Genomic DNA, 15,812 nt, shown 5'->3' with positions numbered 1-15,812 from the left:
CAAGTGAATGGACTAGAGTCAACATCTTCACCAGAGGGGTCCTTAAGTGACGGAAATGATGAAATACCATAGAAGGAGAAAAGGGTTGTGTTTTATTCAAGAAATGAGAAAATCAAAATGCTCAGATATTGGCTCAACATCAAAAAGCAGCTGAAGCCAAATATTTGCACATCATATGATGTCTGCAATGAAAAGCAGATTTTGCACTAGATGACCTGCACTGTGTGTATGTTGTATGAATGGAAACAGCAGTGGGAAAGAGGAGAGTTAATGTCTGTGAAGGAAAAGAACACGCATAGTACAATGCATATGATGGAAACCTGCAAACACCACCACCACCAGACATCAAATTGTGGGCAAAAGCAAAAGCGAGAAGTAAATTTCCCAAGATTAGATGCCAGTCGCAGTTGGTTGCTGCATTGAAAGCATAAAAACAATATTGTATGCCATAAAGTCAGATCTTTAGCTACAGTGAAAATGTACCACAACAGAAACATCATCCAGAAAACGGTAGAGGATTGGCAAGAACAACTCATGCGCTCGTGACAACCTACACAGATGCAAATATCTGCAACACCAACAAAAGTAAATTCAACAAGGAGATGTCTGTTGGCTGCACTCTTTCAACTAGAGGTTCTACGGATATTACAGGGGTTGTACAGTCTGTTCATGTGACAAGCAATACATACACAGTTATTCTATTGCTTTCACAGATGGGTAAACTTGCTCCAAAGCTGTTTATTGTCCTTCAGGAGTCTCGTTTCTTGAGCACTCATACACATCAGTACATGTTCCCAGCACTAAACTGTAATCAACCAACCTCACTTCTCCGGCAAAATAACCAAAGAACTGTTCAAGACATTTATACAAAAAGGGGTAGTGGAAAAAGTCAGTGAAGAGAAACATCTGCTAACACTGGATTCTTAGAGGACCCATAAAGATGCTAGTGTTCTTTATGATCTGCACGCACAAAGTAACCTACCAGAAGACAAAATCACAATTCACATAGTTCCTGTAAACACAATTTCCATTTGTCAATCTCTTGATCTTCATTTCTTCAAAATGTACAAGCATATGATTCATAATATATCCAACACTGCTCGTGATTCTTTGGAACAGATTAGTCTGCAACAAAGGAACAATCTTCTTAAGCTGCAATCCGTCACATACAAGCAGTTTTGTTCTCCATGTTTCTATAATTCTCACTTTTATGGGTGGAAAATGGCTAAACTCCCTGATGAATCCAGACCTTTTGAAACTATGACAAAGTTCTGTTTTGGACACAAGATATCACTCTGCAATCTACAGGGTGGATGTGCAAGTGTGGATTTCATCAAATGTGCTTGGTGAACGAAAATAATTTGCTTCACATGCTTATTTGTATGCAACCAATATTATGAAGCATTTGTTCCTGAATGAATGACATTGTGTGTGTGTGTGTTTTTTTTAGAGGGGAGAGGTCATGTTTGCATTGAGTTTTGAATGTTATGTACTTTAATTTTATAATTTTGCTTATTATTACTACTATTAGTTTTAATGTCATTATTGTTGTTATTATGCTATTACATATATGATGAAGTTGTTTCTTTATTTTTCTGTTCTGTTTCTATACTGTGTCAAACTCAAATGTACCCTATACATTTATTACTTTCAAAGAAACAAAGTGAAAGCAGACTGCCAAGAGGACACTGCTGAAAACTCCCAACAGCCCTTTTAGATTTCATAAACATGTTGTCCCATATAACACATTCACACCTAATACAGTTAAAAAAAATTGTCATCATTGGGAATAGAGCCCGAGATGCTTACTACGATGACCCAATGCTCTACTAGCTCGCCCACACAAGCCATATGTGTTAATCATTCACAGACACACTTTTCCTGAGCTCTGCTAGTTCTGATGTTAATTTTAATTAATGTTTATGCCAATTCTGCAGGACGACAGCACATAGTATGAACTAAATCTGAGTTTTGGCTGATACTCTGTAACATATAATGTTTTTGCACAGATCCGTGTGTCTGACATATGGAGGTTTGAGTGTCAGTAGTGTGTTCCACCACTAGGTTGACCATGCAAGATCATTATATTAATTGTATCTTCAGTTGACTTGCCTCTTCCAAACCCATAATGGTAAGGACTCACCCCATGTTGTAGTCTATGATCTTGAATCTTTTGCATAATGGTTTTTAAAATATCTTACCAAGAATGTTTAGAAGACAAACTGGTCTGCAGGATTTGGGTATCACTGGATCCCTGTCATGCCCTTTCCTAATAATCACCACCGCAGCATTCGTCCATGGTGCAGGAACGCTTTCTTGCAAGAGACACTCGTTCTACAGTTCACAGAAGTAAATATCGAATCAAACAATGCAAAATCCATGATGGAATAATGACAGTATTGTGGAAAGGATAAGACTGCTACTCACCATACAGAGGAGATGTTGAGTTGTAAATAGGCACAACAAAAAGACAGCTTTATGTTTGAGTTTTCAGCCAAAAGGCCTTCTAAAGTAGAAAACACACACACACTTTCCTACAAACACAATTCTGACACACACATGACCACTGCCTCTGGTCACTGAGGCCTTTTGGCTGAAAGCTCAAATGTACAGCTGTATTTCTGCTGTGCCTGTCTGCAACCCACCATCTCCTCTATTTAGTGAGTAGCAATCTACCCTTTTCATAATACTGTAAATACTTAATTGGTCACGTAAGGTTTGTTCTTTAGCAAGGGTTACATCATGTTCTACACATTTTTATTTTTTTATTTTTCAGTCTTAAAATTATCTGCCTAATTTCTTCTTGTACAGAAGGATACACAAGCTTATTGCTTCTGCACGTAACATTGTTCATAATTTACTGCACATAACATCGTTCATAATTTACACTAATCTTCTTTCTTGTCTTTTCCTTCATTGTCAAAAGCAGTGTTTCCATTAGCACAGCACTTGACTGTTCTGAGCTTTATGTCACTGTCCTAAAGTTTGTTTCAAGCATGGACAAGACTGTTAAGAAGGGATAAGAACACAGCAATCAGTCACAATCTCACTAGTTTTTTATTATTCTTGTATATCCAGAATCAAGCAATAAAAAGCTACCTTACTGCTAAAATACAAGTAAATTACAGAATCAGAACTGATTTACATAAAACAGTAAGTAAAACACCACGTTATCCAATAGCAATGATCCATTCTTGTCAACTAACTAATAACGTGTGAGTTACAATTCAATCCTGCTTTTGGCCAACAGCTGGTCAAAACAACTTAATTTTGCTTGATTTCTGGTATGCGTATAAAAATCATACTCCTTTTGAGCAAACTATCCCTCCCAAAAAGTGTGTGACTTTGCAGCTCATACCACCTGGAACCACTGGAAAAATTCAGCGTCTGGATTTTTTTTTTTCTGGTCTATAAAATATATTATTGCACTGTCTACAGCAAGGCCTTAAAGGATAGCCACTTTCATGATAAGCTCCAGAGCAGACTTTTTCTGATTTGGTTGGATACCGTCACATTCCACAGCTCTCATCAGCCCGTCACACCAATATGATTCTATATGAATTCTTTAAGACTGGATCTCTAGCTAAACATCTGCAAGATTTGTAATTCTCCAGGAGTTCGCCTTCGATCTTGATGATGCGAACCTTTGTGATCACTGTGGCACTCCATTCTTAATTCGGTGTTCATGGTGCAAGTTAATGCTTTGTTCTGAATGTTTTTTGAAGATCGACAATATCCATTGCGTGAGCATAATACATACATCCCAGAGAAGGTTGACCTATGAATTGACTTCACTGGCATATAGGAAAATGGAAACTGTGGTTACTGTTTACAACAACAGGTACAGCCACCTCAGTCTGCATCGTGTAGTATAAGTGTACCATCCTCTATATTATAAAAATAACTAACCTAGCTTCATTCCAATATAGTAGTTTAAAACCCTTGTTTTATTTAATAAAACCAGCATGTATATTTGCCTATCACTTTTAACATGCTTCAAGAAATGCTGATTTGCAATGTGTTCATTCATGTATTAATGGTGAAGCAATCCACCAAATCTTATGCAAAAGATCATTAATGGGTTCATACAACAGTCTAAAACAGAACTGCTACATCACATTAAAAATTCCTTTGAAGATGGTCTTGATAAAATATAGTTCCGTACAGATTTGAATTTTGTCAAAATCTAAAATATAGCAGAGTCACTCATATCATAGTAGTTAAGTGATAAACTAAATAATTAATATAAAACCATCAGCCTATACACCACGAAAGTCATATGACGACATGAACAGCTGCAAACTTGATGGATGGTAACTCACACTAATGGTTAGTTATCTGGAATGGATCATTGCTATTGGATAACACAGTGTTTTACTTATAGTTTTATGTAAAGCAATTCTGATTCTGTAATTTACTTGTATTTTAGCACTGAAGATGGCTATTTATAGCTGAATTCTTGATAAGCAATAATAATTTAAAAAAAAAAAAAAAAAAAAAAAAAAAAAAAAAAAAAAAAAAAAAAAAAAAAAAAAAAAAACGTGGGACTGTGACCGATTGCTGTGTTCCTATCCTTCCTTAATTAACCTATGGCCATTGTGCACAACATTGTGGAATCAAAGAGGACAAGACTATTCGTAATAGCATTTTCTCTTAGATTATTCCATACAGCATTCCCCAGGGATCAGTTTCTTAGTAAGTGTCCACGAATTCTTTCCATTGATCTGTTTTTTTCCCCTCTTCCTTCATAGCTTTTACTTAAAACTTTTAACATGCAGGTGTCAAATCAGTCTTTGAATTCTTTCTTCTTGTGTCATGCAACTATAGTATATCTTCCTGGCTCTTCTTCCCACGTCTTCTGTAGCACTTCAGTCCACATGCAAGGTACTCCTCTAGAAGTACCTCTTCTGCCTCCATTGCTCCATGTATAGCCACTGTCAGTTACTTGCACTTTAACATCTGTATTATCACCCAATGATGGACTTCCTGGACTCACCCTTCTCATTTTCTCCCAGTTAGCCTCCTTGATGTTGTATTTGGGCCTTAAGCACATTTTTTTTTTCTGTGATGTCTTGGATTTTCCTTCCAGTGATGGAGCAGTATATGATATTTGGATCACTTGATGTTATTCCACTTTCAACTTTCCGGCATTTTTAATGGCATGCTGCAAGCATATTTGTTGGAGTGATGTCTGTGTTTGATGTTACTCTGATTCTCCCCTCATAGGTTGGTAGACTGCAAGGTTCTTTCAATACCTGTAGGCTGAGTTCCATGATAGCTTCTTCTAATTCCCTTTCATGTGTCATCCATCAGGCAGCTATACCACAATATTTACTTTGTGTTTAATGAGTGGCATAAAGAAGAGCTTAATTCATCCTAGGTGTTTAATATCTTTGTCTTAGCACAACCTCATCTATCTAATCACTAAATTTAAAACACACAGAAACCAGGATGCAACTCTCCTTTCCAGCAAATATTTCCACAATGTTCTGAACTAATACTGTGTTATTTTCATCACTGTAATTGCCTTGTTAAATACTATTATTGCTGTGATGGTACATTGCCATTACCTGATTATCTGGGCAGTTATTGGCATACTGGGGACCATTCTTGCCTTAGACTGCTGTTCTTGGAAACACAATATATATAAATTAAACTCTTCTGTCACTTTCCTAGTTTCATGTGATATGCTGGGTCTTCTCATGTTATTAAGCTGTCCTATTTTTATTTCCATTAGGTATGATGGGTATATGTTAGATGATCTGCACCGCCACAATGTATCTAATGAAAATAATTCTTTTCTTTCTTGCAGAAACCAGTTTCAATAAATTCTCTAGTTCTTCCAGTTCTGTTGACAGATTGTTCACTTTTGGGTGTGTATTTCTTACAAAATGTCTTAACACTATAGTAAACATCATCAGCATCTAACATAACAATACAAGCTGCTTCTACAGGGTGGCCATAATAGGGACTCCTTTGACAGACCTCACATTTCTTGAGTTGTCTACCATGTACTTTAATATTGTATTGTATTGTATTGTATTTATTGCTCCAGTAAATCTTACATGTACAGTACAGCACATCAGATATTGGACAGGTCAAAGTATATCTTACAATTAAAACACTTTAGAAACTAGAAAATTATGTTCACAAAATTTTACAGCACTTCATATACTGTGCAAGTCAATGTGTAAGTTATAATTAAACAACATTAGAAACTTGAAGTTTACAACTGAATACATGTATAAGCCAATATTAACGATTACAGTATTTGCATGATCCTCACTTAAGCTCTAAGGATTTTTGAGGAACTCTTCTACACTATGAATTGACATGTACACTAGAGAATTACATTCACAGAATTTTACTTCATATACTGGGCAAGTCGCTATACAACTTATACTTGAACCCCAATATAAACTTGAGAATTACATCTGAATGTATTTATAGGCCAATATTAATGGTTACAGTATTTGCATAATCATCACTTAGACTCTCGAGGATTTTGGAGGAACTCTTCCACACTATAAAAGCAATGTGTCAACAGATATTCTTTTAATTCTGCTTTAAAAATTTTTACATCAGTCTTTACTTTAATTTCTCTTGGCAATTTATTGTAGATAATTTTTCCATGGTGTAATGTTCCTTTTTGGCACAAACTGGTTTTTGTATGCAGTACATGAAAGTCAGTTTTCTGTCTTATATTATGATGATGAACATTTTCATTTTTGGGGAGGTTACTAGGATTTGTTATTGTATATTTCTTTATAAACATTGCACTTTCAAATAGGAAAATACATGGAAGGGGAAGAATCCCCATCCTTTTAAATAATGGTCTACATGGTTTGTTCCTTTTTATTCCAGCCATGATTCTCACTATTCTTTTTTGCATCCTGAATAGTTTTAGGCAGGATGGCGAGTTACCCCAAAAAGTGATCCCATATTTTAGGACAGAATGTATATTAGAATAGTAAACTGTCATTAGACAGTCCTTATGACAGCAGTTTTCTAGCACTCTCATTAAATAACACATGGTACTTAGCTTCTTTAATATGTTGTCAATGTGAGTTTCCCATCTAAGATTATCCTGTAGCCAGATCCCCAGAAATTTTGTATTAGGCACACTTGCAATATCCGTGTCTGACATCTGAATTCTTATATCCTCTTCAATGTTTCTCTTGATATTATGAAAATTTAATGCTACTGTTTTGCTTTTATTTATTATTAGTTTGTTTTGGTTGAACCAGTTTACAACATTTGTTAATGCCTCAGACAGTCTTGTCTGTAGTATCTCTGCAGTCTTCCCGCTGACTAATATGCTTGTGTCATCTGCAAACTGGATAGTGCTATGGTACTGGTTCGTTGATGTTAGATCATTTATATATATCAAAAATAGGATGGGGCCCAGCACCGAGCCCTGCGGTACTCCATATTTTTGCTGCTTTATAATCAGAATAGTGTCTTGTTGATTTATTTTCTTTGTGAAAATGTATTTCTACTATTTGCTTGCGGTCAGTAAGATATGATCTAAGCCAGCTGTTAGGCATACCTCTGATACCAATTCTTCCAAGCTTCTGCAGCAATAGAGTGTGGTCTATGATGTCAAAAGCCTTAGACAGATCAAGGCATATGCCAGTTACTTTTTGTCCACTATCAATTTTTTTGAGTACTTCACCCAGAAATTCATATATTGCTGTTTCTGTTGATCGGCCTTTCCGGAAGCCATGTTGGGTTGTGGATAATATTTTGCACTTTTCTAGAAAATCTATCAACCTCTTATAAAAAAAAATTTCTAGTATTTTCGAAAATATAGATAGCAAGGCAATAGGTCTATAATTGGCTATGTCTTCTTTCTTACCCTTTTTGAACAGTGGTTTTAGTTTCACTGTCTTTAAGCAGGAAGGAAAGACTCCATTTGTTAATGAACTGTTGAAAATGTGTGCTAATGGTATTGCAATGAGGTCACCCACATTTTTAATGACATAATCTGGAATCTCATCCACATCTGTTGAAAATTTTGTTTTTAACTCTCTAATTGATAGTATAATTTCTTTAGGGTTGGTTGGAGTAATAAATAGGGAGTTGCAATTTCTATTTTGATTTGATGGTGTTGTAGCAGGATTTTTATTTGAAGATTTTATGTCAGATAGTAATTTTTCACTAATATTTGCAAAGTATGTATTAAAAGCATTGGCTACTTCTTCTGGATTTGTAATTTTTTTGCCATCTTGGATTACCTGGAGATTTACATTTTGGGAGGTCTCATTTCCTACTTGTTCTCTGACTATCTTCCACATGGCTTTCATTTTGTTCCTGGCCATTTTTATATGGTGATCATTTGTTGTTTTTTTTAGCTTCTTTTATGACTTTTTGAAGCACTCTCTTATAATTCTTGAAATGCATCAGAAATTCTTCTGTAACATTTTGTGTTTTTGAGATTTCATAAAGTCTCCTCTTTTCAGCACATGATATTTTAATGCCTTTCGTCAGCCATGTAACATTTCTTTCTTTAGTTTTTAATTGGAAAAGAAATATTGAAATAATGGGAGAATATTTCCATGAACATGTCAAACTTTTTACATATGTCCTCATAGTTGTCTATATCATTCCATGTTTCTTTTTTCTTAAGTGCCTGAAGTGTTCTAGGTTGTGCTCGCTAAAATTTCTACCTTTTCTCGTCATTTGTTGTTCAGTATTTCCTGCAGTCTCTACTGGGAATTCAATAAACTGTGCATAATGATCACTGAAACCTGTGAGGGAATATGGTATAGTTGTAGGTAAAGAACTAGAATTCTCTCATTTACAGATTTATTCACACTTAGCGTCTACCCAGATACAAGTCCGGAGGCTAACGGAGGATGCTAAGTTCACCGGACTTGAATACGATGTGATGTCATTATGACGTATACACGCTACATCGAAAACGATAGAAACCGTATATCAACTATTCGACTTTTCTGAACTTTCGAGAGGTTGTGACAGGGTAGCGCTGTGCTCTGCGCCATTTGTTTGTGAACAGTAGACTCTAAAGCTGAACTGAGTATATGATGACCTAACACATTGGTTCTCCGAGTAAGAGACCTTTACTGCTGCCATCTTCTGCAAGCTGCATCCAGCAAAAGTAACGAGACTTCTGCATAGTTTAAGGTATCCGCTCATGTTGTGATGCAAATCGTATTTTGCATAATCTTGTCTTAGCAAATTATACCGCTGACATAAACCACACTGACATGGCCAGGTACATGCTAAAACTATTGTGGTTGTATACATGACATAATAAACAGTACGTCTGGTTTATCATACCACCGTGGAATGCTTTGACACTGCATTCAATTATTTCATACGTCAATCAGTACTAGACACTAACCTTTGGTTAAGATTACATTGAGAAATCCACTTCCCCTCGTATTTCATCTCCGGTCGACGATTTTTCTTCAACAATGCCTCATATTTTTCTTTTTAAGTTCGAAATTCAATCATTCTACACACCAGTCATTACTGGACGCTACGGTACCTGTCTCAGCGGTCCGAGTGTAAAATTACTTGGAATTATGGTTGATAAAAGACTATCTTGGGATGGACACATAAATTACTTAGGTAACAAACGTGCACGAGTTCTCTTTCAGCTATATAAATTAAGAAAAAAAGTCAGCAAGAGTATGCTGCTACAATCTAATATGTACTGACAAGACCAATTGTATGAAACCATACTAAAATGTTGATAGTAAATAAATATTATTTTCGGCGTAAGCATTCAATACAACAATCACACAATCTAATCTGGTCGGGACATAAGAAGACTTCACTTTTTTACGAAACGTGTTGTCCGTGGTGTTTTCAAGGCCACGTTCATGAATATTTCTACTAATATCCAGCTCTTTTATTTTGGCGAAATACATATACGCTGTTTTCAGAACGCTAGCAGACGACAGTTTAGTATCTCGAACATTCGTAAAAGTCGATAGGTGTGTTAATCGAATAAAGCGTATACACGTCATAATGACGTCACATCATATCCAGGTTGGGTGAACTTAGCATCCTCCGAGGCTAACTGCCGTTAGCGTCCAACATGCTCTCCAAAGCCCTCTCCTCAAAGATAGCACACTTACGCACAGAACAAATATCGATTTTTATGGCGCTCTACACCACACCTGTATTCATATTTCCAGATTTGTATAAATATTTACCTGTATTTATTAGTATCTGATCTATAGCACTGCTTGACGATTTGGTGACTCCGGTGCGAGATTTGATAGTTGTATGTATATTGTAGGTTTTTAATAAGGCCTCAAGGTTTAATCTGTCTTTTGAGTTCTTGTTGAAATCTACACTCCTGGAAATGGAAAAAAGAACACATTGACACCGGTGTGTCAGACCCACCATACTTGCTCCGGACACTGCGAGAGGGCTGTACAAGCAATGATCACACGCACGGCACAGCGGACACACCAGGAACCGCGGTGTTGGCCGTCGAATGGCACTAGCTGCGCAGCATTTGTGCACCGCCGCCATCAGTGACAGCCAGTTTGCCGTGGCATACGGAGCTCCATCGCAGTCTTTAACACTGGTAGCATGCCGCGACAGCGTGGACGTGAACCGTATGTGCAGTTGACGGACTTTGAGCGAGGGCGTATAGTGGGCATGCGGGAGGCCGGGTGGACGTACCACCGAATTGCTCAACACGTGGGGCGTGAGGTCTCCACAGTACATCGATGTTGTCGCCAGTGGTCGGCGGAAGGTGCACGTGCCCGTCGACCTGGGACCAGACCGCAGCGACGCACGGATGCACGCCAAGACTGTAGGATCCTACGCAGTGCCGTAGGGGACCGCACCGCCACTTCCCAGCAAATTAGGGACACTGTTGCTCCTGGGGTATCTGCGAGGACCATTCGCAACTGTCTCCATGAAGCTGGGCTACGGTCCCGCACACCGTTAGGCTGTCTTCCGCTCACGCCCCAACATCGTGCAGCCCGCCTCCAGTGGTGTCGCGACAGGCGTGAATGGAGGGACGAATGGAGACGTGTCGTCTTCAGCGATGAGAGTCGCTTCTGCCTTGGTGCCAATGATGGTCGTATGCGTGTTTGGCGCCGTGCAGGTGAGCGCCACAATCAGGACTGCATACGACCGAGGCACACAGGGCCAACACCCGGCATCATGGTGTGGGGAGCGATCTCCTACACTGGCCGTACACCACTGGTGATCGTCGAGGGGACACTGAATAGTGCACGGTACATCCAAACCGTCATCGAACCCATCGTTCTACCATTCCTAGACCGGCAAGGGAACTTGCTGTTCCAACAGGACAATGCACGTCCGCATGTATCCCGTGCCACCCAACGTGCTCTAGAAGGTGTAAGAACTACCCTGGCCAGCAAGATCTCCGGATCTGTCCCCCATAGAGCATGTTTGGGACTGGATGAAGCATCGTCTCACGCGGTCTGCACGTCCAGCACGAACGCTGGTCCAACTGAGGCGCCAGGTGGAAATGGCATGGCAAGCCGTTCCACAGGACTACATCCAGCATCTCTACGATCGTCTCCATGGGAGAATAGCAGCCTGCATTGCTGCGAAAGGTGGATATACACTGTACTAGTGCCGACATTGTGCATGCTCTGTTGCCTGTGTCTATGTGCCTGTGGTTCTGTCAGTGTGATCATGTGATGTATCTGACCCCAGGAATGTGTCAATAAAGTTTCCCCTTCCTGGGACAATAAATTCACGGTGTACTTATTTCAATTTCCAGGAGTGTATATTAAAGTCACCACATATGATGGTTGTTTTACTATTTTTATACTGTTAAGTGCCTTCTCAAGATTTTCAATGAAAGTAGTTACGTTTCCATCTGGGCTTCTATATATGCAAATAACAATTATATTTAAATTTGTCAGTTGTGTAGCAGAAATTTCGAAGTTTTGCTCTTCCCCTAGCTGGTTAGTGAACTTTAAATTTTCGTGTTTGACGTCCTCTCTGACATATATGCATGTTCCTCCATGCATGGAGGTTTTCCTACAAAAAAAAGAGTAAAGCCCTCTATCCTTGTGTGATGTACCATATATTTTCGGATAACCAGTGCTCACTAATACATATAACAGACACTTCTTTTAGTTCATCTGATAACAATATTTCTATCTCATTAACTTTATTTGATAAGGATTGTACATTTTGGTGCAGGAGCATAAATTTCGACGATGACTTATTTACTAGGTTGTTTTGGCCTACCTTATGTTCGACAGCTGCACATGACATATCATTTTTAACACTTTTACAATTGAAGTTTTCTTTCTAGAGCGATGTTTTAGAAGATGAAATCAACATTTCTTTGGAATCACTTGCCATAAAAAACGTTGTGGTTCTTTCCTGTTTCGTGTTGGGCAAGTTGACTTGTAGTGTGATGGCGTTTCTGCTGTAATTTTTGGAGTTGTAATTTGAGGAACTGCAACTAAGCTAGATGGGGATCCTCTTCTTGCCGCTTCAACACTTCCTGAAGTCATTGGAGTAATATGCTCTTCATTTGAAATTGGTGATTCCATTGCTCCTGCTGCTACAATTGGAGGCTGCACTAAGCCTGGCTGATTTCGGTTTAATTGTTCCATGATTGTATCGTACAGTGCTACTTTCCCTTTCATGTTTCTGTGCAATCCATGGGTAGTGAAATCTTCTCTTTTTTGACTGTCTGCATTAATATATGTCACATTTCTGAAGAGCTTACATATTTTCTCGAACTTTCGGTTAGTTGCTTCGATCTCTGCATTCACACACGATGTTTTGATGAGATCATGTCTCATAGGGATGCTTATTACTAAAACTTTCATGTCCATAACTGTTGCCAATGTTTCCCTTAAAGATCGCAAAGCGAATTTTGCCTCGTTCTTGTAGACATCGTTTGTGCCAGCTAAAATAATGCAAGAGTTACAACTTCCATGGTTACTGTGTGTCAATATGCTGAGTAACTTCTCGCAGTGGAGCACCTGGCTTCACAAATCCAATAACACTTTCATTCATTAGTTTTTCGTTCATGATATTTGCCAGTCCTTTTCCATGACTATCAGAAAATAAATAAATAATGCCAGCATCTTGTTTTTTACGTTGACTGTTTTCGTTTGTTGTTTTCGGTTCCGAAACTTTCGTTTGTATATTTGCTTCACTTTGTCTGTTCGTTTTTTCTGATAGCACACTGAATCTGTTTTTGCACACGATATTAGAATCGGTCAATAACTTTCTTTGAGAATTTGACAGTTTACTTTTCACTACCGGTATGTTTGGTAGTTCGCGATTTCGAGGAAAGTTTGATCTGTTTACATGCTTTTCCGCTACCATGCTAGAGTTTTTGTTTGCACACGTTTTTGTTTACTTTCAGTTCCTTGCAACAGTTTTTCTTCAGATGTCTGTATTCCATGATTTACTACACTCGATTTTTGCACACTGTTTTTTTGTATTAAAGTTAGACTGCTTCTTAGAGATTTATCTTCCTGGATAGAGTTTTTCGGTCACTGATTCCCATTTTCCTGTGGAAACCGTGTCTTCTTGCTTCCCGTATTTTCCCGACTGAAGTTCTTTTATATCTTGTTTTAGAGTACCGATTATGAATTCTAGACTTTTTATACGTTAACTTAGCTTTGATATCTCGTTCTTACAACTCATACACGATTTCTTTTTTCCATCGAATTTTACTTTTTTTTGCGGAGATACACGATTTACTTTAACACTAGCCGCCATCTGCTAGGAAATACTGATGGAACATGGTTCAAAACTGTTTTCTTTGAAAATGTCTCTGGAATAATAGTTAAAAGTTGCACCTTTTCACTGTAGGATGCACAATATTCAACATCTGAATTGGTATTTGGGAAAAATTCCTGGCAAGAGGTGCAAGAGTGCTTCAGTTCATTTTCTTCTGAAGATGGAATTTCTACTTTGAAGAGTGTGGTCAGTTTTTAGTAATTTCTCTGCGCTTACTTGACACATAGAGCTTACGATTCGACTTCACTGACCACAGTTTTTAATAGGACTAACACCTACCTATGTAGTTGACTGAGCCAGGGTATTTAATTCTTCCTCTATTGATGCAAAATCTGCATCATATGCACCATGGAAGGCTTCACCTTGTTCGAATACTATCATTTTTGTTATCCTGGCAAAACATTTAGAACACAAAAAGTCATCACCTTGAAACAGAGTCTTCAAATGAAAACAATTATTACAACCTGAACAAAGTCGGTTTTTTTTTTGTTTGTGTTTTGAATCACGTTCACACTTTTACTTATAAAATACTTTATTAAAATATACATATGTTCACTTTACAAAAGACACACGAAGACTATCTATTGCGCCTCATCATTCACGCATATATACACAAACATAGCTGTCACCACAATCGATACTTCTCGAACATACTCGATATAACTTATTCTAGAACGATGTTCTGGAACTTTCTCATATCCGATATAAATGTATTACATAATTCCAACACACCTCCTTACATTTATATCGCGATTTTTAACATATTCCTAATTTTAATGAATTTTTCTTTACATAACGACTTTGTGACTATATCTGCAACATTTTCATTTGAATCTACTTTAACAATATCAATGAGTCCCTGTAAATAATACTCATTCACAAAATGGTAATGCACTTCTATGTATTTTGAATTCTTTGTAAAATTACCAAACTTCGCTATATTTAATGCTCCTGAATTATCTTCATTTATGACAACAGGTTTTTCAAATTTAACATTAAAAATGTCTAAAATATCATGTACAAGTTTCACCTCACTTACAGCTTCAGACAATGCTACATATTCTGCGAAAGATGAAGCCTTTGTAACACTCGCTTGTTTTCTTGACTTACAAAATACAACATTACCAAATAATCTAAATACATAACCAGAAGTTGACTTTCTATCCACACTATCACCTGCCAAATCTGAATCCACAAAACAATCTAATATCTCAGCACTTTCATTCCTACAATAGTTTAATTTCAAATCTTTAGTTAAATATAAATATTTCAAAATTCTCAAAGCATATTTAAAATGAGTACTACTGTAACAACTTTGGAATCTGCTCAAGTAATTCACACTATAGCTAATATCTGGTCTAGTACCCGAACTTACGTACAAGAGTGCACCTATCAAGTTCCTATATCTAACGTCATTACAATCTTCATACGCTGGTTCTAACTTTAAATTTACTTCCATTGGAGTTTTGTACAAGATCGAATCTTCAATTTTATATTTCGCAGCTAACGAATCAATATATTTTTCTTGACTCAAACTCATAACTCTTATTTCGCAATCATAATTAATATCGATGCCAAGATATCTTTTTACCTCACCTAAATCATTCATATTAATTCGTTTTGACAATAAGTTCTTAATCTTAACAATTTTTTCTTTTCTCACACAGCAAATCAGCAAATCGTCGACAAAAATAATCAAATAAATCAAGACATCTCCATCTCGCAATACATAAAGACAATAATCTTATTTACTCCTTTTAAAACCTAAACTTCTTAAAAACTCGTCAAGACAATTGTACCAAGCTCGTGAGCTTTCTCGCAAACCATACAATGCTTTATACAATTTACAGACTCTATCCATACCATCATCATATCCTCTTGGCTGCTTTACATAAACTTCAGATAAAACTTTACAATTTAGAAACGCAGTCTCTACGTCCATTTGTTCTATAACCAAACCTTCTTGACAACAGTATGACAACAAAATCTTTAATGTTTGCATATTGGTTACTGGAGAATAAATATCCTCAATGACTTCTTTTTGTTGAAACCCCCTGACAACTAATCTTGCTTTG

This window comes from Schistocerca piceifrons, chromosome 3, assembly GCF_021461385.2.
Source record: "Schistocerca piceifrons isolate TAMUIC-IGC-003096 chromosome 3, iqSchPice1.1, whole genome shotgun sequence".
Lineage (NCBI taxonomy): Eukaryota > Metazoa > Arthropoda > Insecta > Orthoptera > Acrididae > Schistocerca > Schistocerca piceifrons.
Note: the sequence above shows the minus strand (reverse complement) of the source record.